This window comes from Calliopsis andreniformis, chromosome 2 (genome assembly GCF_051401765.1).
Source record: "Calliopsis andreniformis isolate RMS-2024a chromosome 2, iyCalAndr_principal, whole genome shotgun sequence".
NCBI classification, from domain to species: domain Eukaryota; kingdom Metazoa; phylum Arthropoda; class Insecta; order Hymenoptera; family Andrenidae; genus Calliopsis; species Calliopsis andreniformis.
In genome coordinates this window covers 7,437,576-7,449,287 of record NC_135063.1, presented here as the reverse complement: position 1 = coordinate 7,449,287, position 11,712 = coordinate 7,437,576, and the positions used below count along the sequence as shown (strand labels likewise).

General features: G+C 40.6%; 1 long non-coding RNA gene across 2 annotated transcripts; it reads right to left on the bottom strand.

Moving 5' to 3' along the window:
- Positions 1-2,756: 2,756 nt before the first annotated feature.
- Positions 2,757-3,914, bottom strand: LOC143187493 (uncharacterized). Of its 2 annotated transcripts, none has more exons than XR_013003211.1 (3): positions 3,133-3,914; positions 2,986-3,018; positions 2,757-2,918 (listed from the first exon to the last, which is right to left on the bottom strand). It is a non-coding gene; the product is annotated as an uncharacterized LOC143187493 (long non-coding RNA). The 2 variants fall into 2 exon arrangements; XR_013003210.1 differs by having other exon boundaries at positions 2,757-3,018; positions 3,133-3,516; positions 3,581-3,851.
- Positions 3,915-11,712: the final 7,798 nt, after the last annotated feature.

The window sequence follows — 11,712 nt, the reverse complement described above, 5'->3', positions numbered from 1 at the left end:
CAGCCTAATCAGCGCTGATGAAATTTAATCGCTTATTTACATACGTAATTAGGCAGCTTCAGTGTGTTCCACAACTTTAGGGTTATGGCTGCTAATTAACACAAGGTGGGTGGCTAATAACTTGATCGTTATAATCTGCTTCTCCAGCAGAATGCAATAATAAACGTATAATACTTGTCGTTCTTATTCTATCCAAACTAGTCACCTACAAATGAACGACAATCCTCTGCATTATTATTCTACAACATCTTGAATATTTAAATCCTTCGAAAACCTCAGGTTATAGACAACAATTATCTCCAATAAAATAACTTAGTTCGCTTTCAATCACTGTCAGATGCATAATTTCAAAATTCGAAGTCTATCGAAGAAGTTTCTGAAACGATCCAGTTAACAGTATGACAACCTTCAATTTAACACACCCAGAGACGGGGTTATTTTGACGCTCCCTCCAGATCCAGCGTGAAGATCGACGACTCCGTCCTCTCGTTCTCGATCGATCGATCCCCTCGATCGTTCTAAGCGTCCAAGATCCGATTATAACTCCGATGATCTACATTGTGCATGGACCGAAGAGGATGCTAGAGAGGGGACTCATTAGAATAATTCCATACGATTATTCAATCAACGTCGTCCATAATTAATAGAGCACGGCCGTGTATTCGTGGGCTGGGCTCTGTGGGTTACACGAGCGCATAAAGTCTACCGTTTAAAAAGCTGATCGCCGCGATGCTGCCGCCGCCGTCTGAAAGATTAACGGCGGGGGGCAATTTCAGATTTTTCGAACGAGAACATCCCGCTGGACATGCCACCTGAAAAATCGACTAACCCGAGCACAGTAGCAATTTGCCTCGGTGTTTTATGTTTCGTCCAATCGGCCAGATGAATACTAATCGGCCGTCCTCGACAATTTACGATGAATGGCCTGTTTGTTCGATTAGGCCCGTGGACATCAACTGTCGTACCTTTTTATAATGCTTCCTTCAACTTGAATTTTCAGGACTGAGATTAAATTTCTAAGATTTTTAATACGTTTTTGGAGGAATTCGTTGTCCCTATAGAAATAATCGATCACTTGTAATGGTCATTTGAGAAACTTTAGGTTCTTCAGAAGTGAATGGGTTTCTTGTTCTGGCCTGAATAATTCTAGTTCGAAATATTTGACAGTAGGTACAAAGTCTTCGACTATTGTGGCGTTTCTTTTTTCCCCTGTAAGGTCGTAAGATTAAGATGACCAGCACAGTTCTGTCACGATCATTGTCAGAGAGCTGTAACATTTTTCTAAACATGTAACAATACCTTTCTCAGCGACATTACTCATAGGTGGGGCTAACATAAAAACAGCTCGCTAATTTGCACGTCACCGCGATTCCCTCCGCGAGACAATCGCGTGGAGGAGTGTTGCACGCGTCGGATCGGGCGTGATCGCCGCGGTTACGGTTTCCCGTGTAAATCATTCGCGGATTAACATAGCACGGAAACACGAACGTGTAACCGGGTCCCCTAAAGAGGCGTGCACCAACTGCACTTTGCATACGCCGCTGAATCACGTTCCGTTGCATAGAGGCCGTTAAAAGCGCCGTATATCATGTCGCCGGGGGACATGAGTTGTGGGTGGATCTGATTTGGAAGGAGCACCGTGACAAAACTAAAGAGTGCACTATGCAAACTGGACGACCGGCGCGCCGTGATTTAACGAGTCGCGACTCCAATTGCGCGGGTGATCGCAGCTGCACAGCCTATTTTGCGCAACGGCCACGCTCTGTTCCGCCGCAAGGCACAATGCCGAGATCCAGACGTCCTACGAGCGATCGCTTTCAGCGCGAATCTCGCCCCCGGAGAACAAAAGGGTTTAAAGAAAATTTATCGAGCGATCAAGCGGCTCGCGAGCGTTTTACGATGCTCGCTCGGCCAGCATCGGCCTGGTAATTATGAAACTGTCCGCTTGCGCAATGCCCGCTCGCGATTCGCAACGCGTGCAGGAGAACGAGGGGATTCGGTGTTGGTAATTGCGCGAATTGCTTCTACGAACGCTGGTATTCCCTTTCTAAGATTTGTCACGGGACGTGATTATGTATGCGTTCCGATGGCGAAAAGAATCGTAAATTCCTGTTAGTCTGGAAAAAGACGCTTTATCGTTGGGAGGGAAGCGGGAAGATAGTGAAACCTTCTTGGTCTTTACAGTGCGTGGGGTCTGATATCGTTGAGATGTGGCTAAGTTGGGAATGTCTTTCAGATTGTCAAACATTTTTTTTTGTGAGACAGGTACTACAATACTAGACGTATGAAGATAAATGGTACGTTAGTTCTTAAAACAATTATAATTGTATACTAAGAAATATATGAAACGATGAGTTAAAGATCAATGTCTAGATATCCAAAACCTACACCTTGAGATACTCGATCCTAAGAACCAGAATGCATTAAGTTCACTTATTTTCTGTATATGTAACTTAAGGAACACTTGGGCTTTGAAGTCCGCATATAATTTTGAGATTATTTGAGAATGGCTAATTTAGAACTTATACTGCTCTTCAACTCAAGAATTCATATAAATAACCGTGATTTTTATGAATTATATATCTTTCTGAAAACTTCTGATTTTGACACAAATGTAGATATATTACCCTCGGTGGTTTCAGTGTCAAGTAGCCATCTAAATTATCTATAACAGCCCACAAAAGCGTATAATTTACTGATTGCAGGATAGTTAGCTCTCAGGTACAAGCGGTAATCAATAAATAATCCCAGTCAACTCGTAATCTAGCCCAATTGTCTCTTCCTACGTTTTCCAGCACAGTCGACGCACCAGCCGTGCATAATAATTAATGATTACTATTTCTGATGATCGTTAATCAGCATGCGGAAGATTAGTGGCGCGGATCGCTAACGAAACCAGCGCTGCTCGAATCGATCACCTGTACACGGCCACGGTGTAATTGCATGAAGATGTTAAGGTGGTCGATGCTGATAAACCGTTCTTACCGATCCCCCTTCCTTTCCTAGGCCGCTTGGTAGCTGAAACAAGGAAATAAGAATCATAGAACGGAAAGTGGACGTTGGTAGTCCGAGGCTTTATGGTTCGAAGACAAATACGGATAGATTCGCTTCCTCTTTCTGTTCTTATCTTACCTGCCTCAACTTCTCTTCTCTGCGCAATGCTTCCCTTCTCTCTTCCTTTCTCTTCCCCTTCGCCGTCCCTCCTGGTTAAAGACTCCGTTTCGAGAAGAAGTCGAAGCATCCTCGGTTATTAAGACGTTCGAACTGAAATATGGTGTCCAAAGGAAATAATTGCTCGCCTCTACTCCTTCTCTTTGCCCGACGCAATAGCCAGCCGCTAATTTATGACCGAGCTATTTCGAATTGCGAGTAATACGTGCGCAAGAAGCTCCTACCCCTGCGCGAGCCCTCCTGCCGCGGTAGCTTGACTTCGGTGTTTCTAAGTACGGTTATGATCTTACTTTCCTTGTATTCTTTTTTTTTTGAGCCATTTTCTGCGTGGTAGTTAACTCGTTGCTATACAGATAGTTTGGTTACAGGTGGAGTTTTGTTCTGTAAATTGTATTCTATAAATACCTACTTCAAAGAATTTTCACTACTTGAGTATAAGCTATGATAGAATGTTCCTTATATTTTGCAAGCATTAGAGCTAGTTTCACCAGGTTAAGGGATAAAAGCTTCAAATGTTCCAGTAAATGGATGTCCTGACAGTTGAATTATGTCCAGGTAGCTGAATATACTATTCTATGAAGCCTACTATTTTTTTCTTTTTCAAACATTGAGAAATCTCTTCCAAAAAACACAGCTTAAACCCAAAAGCCACAATAATGAGAACTCTATGTCACAAGGCCATGAAAGTCTCAAATCTTTCACAAATACTTCAACTGTATTCACTCTGAAGCACATAGAGAATCCAACGATTAGAATTCCAAGTCAATTCATATTCATCCACAGCGACTGGAAGACGACCAAGACGCGAATACTTGCACATACTACTTCTTCGGTCAGTGACGCTGCTCGGTAGACTGGACTTACCGCGAAATGATAAAAAATGATCTCCAGGAGGTCTGGAACACTATCTCCTCCTTTAATCACAGTATAAAGCATAAAGAGGATCCCCAGCATCGCCGTTTAAACACTCGCCCTTACCACTTTGCATCAACACGTTCACCCGTCCCCCTGGAAGTCGCGATTCTCGCGGGAAGAAGACGGATCGCTTACCAAGTACGATATTATTAAACGACAGTGCATATAGCGAGGCTGTTTCGTCTATCGTTCATTGCATCTGCGATAGCGAGCAGAATCGAGAAGGGATCTGCTCGCTGGCGGAAAACGAGAGGGTTCGGGACTAGTCTAGTTCTCCGTTTCGTCGAGATTTCGATCCCCTCGTAGCCCTTCCTTTCTTCTGTTTCCATTAATGTCGTATCGTCTCATTAATGCCGCGACAGAGCGGGGACCGAGAGTGGTGTAACTGTCTGCATGATAAATGCGCCGAGATAGCGCACCTTCGCTACCGTGCAACTGTGCGTCTTATTTCTCTGTCTCTTTGCCACCAGCCAGGGCACTAACTCGTGAAACATGAAATTTCGTGTGTACGCATCTCGAACGAAGAAACTGTGCCCTTCGGGTATCCCTGACATTCCATTCGATGAGATACCCTTATGCCTTCGCTCCTTTTGCTTTTATTTCAAAAGGGGGATACATGGGGTGATCTGGTGGGAAACTTGTAGAGAAAAATTGGAGAGCTCGTAACAGAAGCAGCCCTTGTCAAATTGACATGAAAGATTACTAGGATATTTACCTTGTAGTATTTTATATCTTGTCCTAGAAACAAAAACAGGCGATAAGAATCGTTTTTGTTATGAGCTGTGCAATTAGAGAACTGAAGTGTGAAGAAAGATGAGAAAGTTTTGAAATAAGTTGTCAATTTCTTTGTGATTAATAAAGATCTCAATATCAGAAAGGGTGCAATCGGAAACTCGTTATTCATCAGCAATCGTCGGAATAATTTCCGAAGTCGTTGGAATCCAATGAGTCGCACAATTCCCTATCATTTCACCGAGGGTAATTCACAACCAGTTGGATAAAGGGATTCTGAATGGATGCCGATTTCCTGTTACCACATTCCCCGTAATTGAGATCGCAAATGGTTATTTGCTCGTGTAATGCATATCTCGAAACAGAGACGAAACACAGTTTTAATTGTACGAAGCGCTCTTCGGCGAGGTATCCGCAATATCTGCCGGACGTAACGCAGTAACGATTAATCCGAGATAATCGCTTCGATTAATTTCGGTTTGATTGGAGAAACGTGATACGAATTGTGGGTTGTTCCGTGAAGAGTAAAACACGACCACGATCGACTCAGTGGCGCTAACAATAAGAGCTGAATAGAGATTATATAGCCAGAGTCTTCAGAAAGATCAGAGTGACCTTCCAATCTCATTAGCCACAGATCTGTGATAGAAATGACTTAGAAGGTGATCGAAGTGTTAGAGAGAATAAATGATATAGCTGGTAGCTATTCAAAAAAGTTGGAATTCTCTAGGAATCCAATTACGAGATAAAGTTGGTATACAAATAGGGTAATTGAGATAATATTAGATGAGATTTAAATTAAGTTCACGTAAGTACTTAAGATAAGATGAAATTTAATTAAAGTACGCGTATTAATTGGTTATATTATACTTGACATTGATATATGCATAGCTTAGATATATTTTTAATTGAATAACATTTTTATTATCATTAGACTCGATAAAAAGATAAGATGAACTTTCACCGTCCCTTAGTCTCATTGTAATTTAATATAGAGAAACTTTAATTTTGGTGATCTTGTATTACTGTAATATTTTTATTATTGGTAAGAATTATTTAGTTTACTGAATTTTAAAGCACAATTATTATTGCAAAAAGGATATAAAATTGAGCTTGTTCGTTTTAAAGCTCCTTGAAAAAACAATCGTATACATCCGATCGATGGCTCGTTGTATCTATGCGCGCGATCTATCAGCACGTCGAACCTGTAATCTCTTCGACCGCATCTGACCCCTCAAATCTCCGAAGGAATCACAAAAGTCTCCGTCGGGGACAAAGATTTATTCGTCGCGATGCACGTTGCAAAACTCAGACTCCGAACTCTGTAATTTGTATTCTAACCTTTGGAAGCAAACACTTAACGAGCTTCGTCCCACAAATGACAGCAAAATATGTCTACAATTTCATGATAAATTTATATAATTACGTAAACCATGAAACGTTTTGTTATTTTAACCCTTTCATCGAATTAATATGTTGTGAAATGATTGCTACAGTAACATTCTTACATCATACTATTAGGAATAAAATATTCTATTAACAATTTGATTGGCATATAAATCAATATCCCCTAATATTACTCTTATAAAAAGGTGCCTCCATTATTTTCTTAGAATTTTCATTTAAGTATTAATATTTCATGACATGGGATTCAGACATTATAGGGCTACTTAATAACTACTCTGCCCTGCAAAATTAAATTCATTAGATGTGTATCTACAGGAAAATTTAAAAAATATAGCATACACTTCATACATAAATGCATTATATAAATGGGTCAAGCGAATTAAATACTGCTGATCAGAAATAAGAAAAAGGTCAGGGGTAATTGAACACGTACTTAAACCGCCCAAAAAATGTGCTTGAGCATGCGTTGAAATGAGCGGAGGACATATCGAACATCTGCTGTGAACGGTGGCAACCTTTCACTAACAAGAGTGTTTCATAAATTCAAGGAAAATTATATTGAAGTCCAAAAGAAACGAAAGTTTCAGAACATGAAAGAATTATATAATATTTTTATGAAAATTGTGCCTTCTTAATACATAAAAATAACATCTGGTGTCCTTTTATACAGTACTTTATATTATTACAATAACTTCTGTAACTTTTGATATGGAATAACTTTCCACAAATCCACAGAGAACTTTCCCTTCCGTCCCATAATCAAAATTCTCGGAACGAAATTGTCCAAACATCACCCAAAATTTTCCCCACCTGTATTAAACCTGCGTCCATTAAAGAGCAGACCTACAAATTGACGAACATTGGAGAGGTACGCACGCAGATCGCTTGTCGCGCAATAATTTGTTTACAAGATCGGCAGCAGTACAGCGCGACAAAATCGAGAACAGATCAGCGGCAATTACAGCGAGAGCACGGTGAATCGGCAGTCGCAATGCGGTTACGTTATTAAAATAATCTCCTTAAAATTCATGGCCGTTGTAATTTCAATGGAACATGAACACCGATGCACGGCACTCTTATTACACGCCTCGAACCAGGGGAATGCAAATCACTGTGAGGGGGCCCTCGTTCAACAGGGCCCCGCGATATATCCCATTACAAGATCGAGGGCCCCATTACGATCGATTCCAGGCGTCGAAACGCGCGAGGAGGAAACGAACAGAAGGCGGATCGACAATTGACACTTGGACTCGCGCCCAGCCGCCTCTTTAACGCCAATCGGAGAGGAAAAAAGGAGGAAGAAAAGAAGTGAACGCGGAGAGAACTGCTCTGACTAGAATCTCCTGGGGTGCAGTCGCAATAATAAATTTCATTCGAGCCGAGTGAGGCCCTGCTATCGTTGGATCTGAGCGTGATTATATCTAATAATAATCAGCAACCGTTTTACGATGGTTGCTACGCCATAAACACAGCATCCAGCCGGCCAATTAACGTTCTGCAACTATGAGGACGCGCAGATAGGCTTCGCGTGACACGCACGCTTCGGGGGAAGAACGGACGACTTTCGTCGGTCTTGTTGCCGCGGCTGGACAGTGAAGGGGGTTGCGAGCTGGGATCCATCGAAGGAGAGTGTAATTCTAATATTTCTGGGATGAGTGATTTTGATACTACTGGGAAGGGATCATTCGATGCATGGCCCTCCTGTAGTTTTATGAGATTACTCGAGGTGATGAGTTCTCCTTGGTTAGAGAGAGTTTCTGGGAGTTTTATTGGTGGCTGCTGTGGGGCGAGTAGGAGGATGGAATCAAGCAATCAGAATAGTGAAACTCTTTTAATTTAATTTATTCAAATAAACGGGATAACCCATTAGTATATCCATTAAAATAGCGAAAATAAGTAAAAAATAATAAAAATCACGATTTAGTGTCATGTGGAAACGTATCATAAAAGCGAGCGTGATTCTGCGCATTAAAGCAGTTTCAATATAGAGTTTTTCGAGGAGTCTGTAGTGCGTGAGGGAGCACATAAATTGATAGAAATTAATAGTGCTGTTTAGTACCTACTTTACAGGTATATGTAGAACTGAAGGATCTGTAACCGTCCTACGCGTCTTTAAGGACTTTCAGGCTGTAATGATGATCCATTATGTTTATTCTCTGTCCTCGTTCATAAACCACAAATCTAAGGATCGATGTTGAATTCTTTTAATGGATTTTATTGATAGCGAAAAGAATTTGCTTCTCGTTCTTCAGATTAGACTTCCAATACAATAGAACTTAATAGTTCTTCTTATTCAAGTATTGCTCTTATAAGATTACTATAGAGTGTTTCCAAACATGAGGGACGTTTTTGGAGAATAGATTTTAGCATAGTTTTTCAGTTATACCATATTTAATATTGCCCAAAATGCTAGCCCATTACTTGTCTTCACGGTGTGCTGTCCTCTTTATGATCTTACTAGGCTCAGAGATATTCTGGTCCCATGAATGAGTCGCACACAGTTATGGATCTTAAAAAAACTATACTGTACGCAATATAAAATAGCTTATAACTAAAAAATTAAACTTTCTCGGTTATATATACACACAGACTTCCTTCATCGCCTTTGTGTCTAGAATCTACCCTCCAAAAATATCTTACATGTTTGGAAACACCCTGTATAAGAGTACTGATAATTAAATCATGCATCTAGTCTTATAACGTAAAAGTGCCCCAAAAATGATCTCCCATAGAAAAAAATACATACCATGGACAATATTACAGTTCACCTTACTACTGTTATCAATCTCAAAATCAATCTCAACGTCCATCGGAGAATGTCCATCCCATGGAAATATGTATCCCATATCTCCTTATATCACGCATACGATCTCTTTAATTCAGGATATTCCATCAAACAGGTTGCAGAATACCAATTACACGCCAGGACACTTTGTATATTTGGTTTATCAGTAGTTTATCAGTTCGTACTTACGCTCCATTCTTCGCGAATGCCGCGATCACTGGCTCGACCCTGACGCAATAAACCTGGCCAGCGTCCATTACAAATCTACTCGTTCTGATTACCTTGATCGCCCTCATAAATTCGATCTATCGTTGAATCAGCGCACGGTGATTGCGAGCCGAGTTCAGGACCGAAATTACGCGGACGATAATTCAAACGGGTGGCTCCTGTTTCCGTCATCGATTAACTTATCGTCTGATTGGATGGGATCGACTGCACGCCTCGCGGCGCGCGAACCTCGGGCCTTCTTTCATCCGCGGCGGCTAACTAGTTTCGTCGCGCGGTTCTTCATCGAGCCTGCCCGCTTGTTATTAGCGGCCACCGTGGCATTAGCGGCGCAACTGTAATGCCGCGTTCGTTCTAGTTACTTTACGCGAAACGGGGTGGGAAGGAAGAGCGAGACGGGGACAGTAATTTCAGACCATTAACCGCGTCCCCGTGGTACCTTTTAATCCGAACGAAATCCTGATTTCCATAACTAGATGACATGTCACGGCCAGCGGGGAAAGAATGTTGGCGGGCGTGTGACCTGAGCAATTAGGGAGGGAAGGTTAGCTGGGATTATGGAGAAGGTTGAGGCAGGTGGAAATGGTGGAGGGATGGAGGGTCTTTATGGTGATGTGCAAGAAGTCTGGAATGAGATGATGGAGGACGAGGAGTATTAGTATCCACGAGTTTGGAAGTGGTTGACCCCTAACTGGTATGGTGAGGTCACAGTATTTATACTAACTTGCTTGTAATATTTGTTGTATAAGATATTGGTGATTTACTTATACAAGGTGATTTAATTGTACTTATTAAAAAGTTGTGAATGCTCTAGTTGGTTGCTATTAACTGTACGTCGAGCGACAACCGTGTCTGGGTCAATGTAGACCTAGGAAAGAAGGTTAATCATTTTTGATAATGCAATGATAGCAATTCTATGACATTATATCATCATACTGACACTATACTGATTAAGGTTTAAGTACAATTTTGTAAAGTCAAAGAAAGTTTTAGAAATTCTATTTTATAAATGCCTATTTTGTTCGTTATATTATACAGAATGTTAATAAATAATATTTGAACCGTTTCTAAGTATCTGGAATAAAAAAATTGAAGAAAGGTGACAGCTGAAGGGATGAAGATATCAGTAGTTTTGTTCTTCAGATATCGAAGAACATAACAATTTCTTCCTAACACAAGTACATAACGCCACAAAAATCTTGGCAATCAGTATTTCACTGAATCACTACTTTATCGTTATAGAACAATTATCCATTATTTGAATCAAATCATAGGCGCATGATGCCTAGTCAACCGTATCCGCTGCCGTGATAATACCATCGGAATCAGCGCAAATCCCACTGTCATCAACACGAACTCGTGACGTTTTCGCGGCTAATAATACTCATCGGATAGCCTTCAACGATAATTACATCAATTTGCCAGGGTGGCCGTGGGCAAATCGCTATAAGGGAACATACACTGGCCCCTCTTCCCGCGTAATTAGCATCCAACTGGTAATTACGTAATTCACCCGCAACGGCAAAGGTGGCAAGACGTGAAAACCTATTCGACGATAGTGGCAGCGGTCGTTAACAGTTTCTAGCATGGGACGCCGCTGACTTATCTCCTGGACGATCGATAAACCTGCTGCAGAACAGATCCAAGAAAATTTAAATTACGCTCGATTCGATCGTAATTGTGCTTAATCGTCGTCATGGTGTAATCGCAGCGCGAAGCGACTTTCGCAAAGGACGCGTGACTTTTTTAAATCGATTCCACAGAGCACTGGGATTCGCGAGAATCAAGATACGGTGGATCGAGGACGCAGGGACCTGAGGTCCTTACGTGTTACGTGAAAGCGCGAGGATTTACATGCCACACTGAGTGTATCTAAAGAAATTTTCTTCGTCGAGCAAGGGTGTTATTAAAAAGTTTCTTTTGCGCCAGGGGCATGATATGATAAATACACGGGAGATGACACCTGACAGGGATGTCCAATTATGTGAGCTTGCTTGTGAACATTGACTCCTTATGTAGAATCGGTGACATGTTGCAAGATGATATCTGGCTGGCTGTAATATCTGAATGTATTATTCAGAGGAGAATTATTTTTATATCCTTTTTATATTGATTTAAGTTGGAAATTTTTATATATTTCGCGTAATTTTTAACTTAAAATTCTTTCAATGAGTAATAGTAGATTGATTGATGGATCGATAAGGTCACTGCAAAAAGAAATAACTACATTTGTTTCTTATACTTTCTAAAGGATTTAATTATTTATAATTTGTGATGATTTGGACAGTTATCAAATAAAGTAACAAAATAAATAAAATAAATATTATACATTGTAATGTAACATTTTCTTATAATAACTGAAAATTATAAATATTTAAAACAATCAACGTCTTAAAAAGAATTTCTCCTAAAAGTTTGTAAAAATGAATAGAATAAATAAGTTGAAAATAAATACAACAAGTAATTGATAAAATATA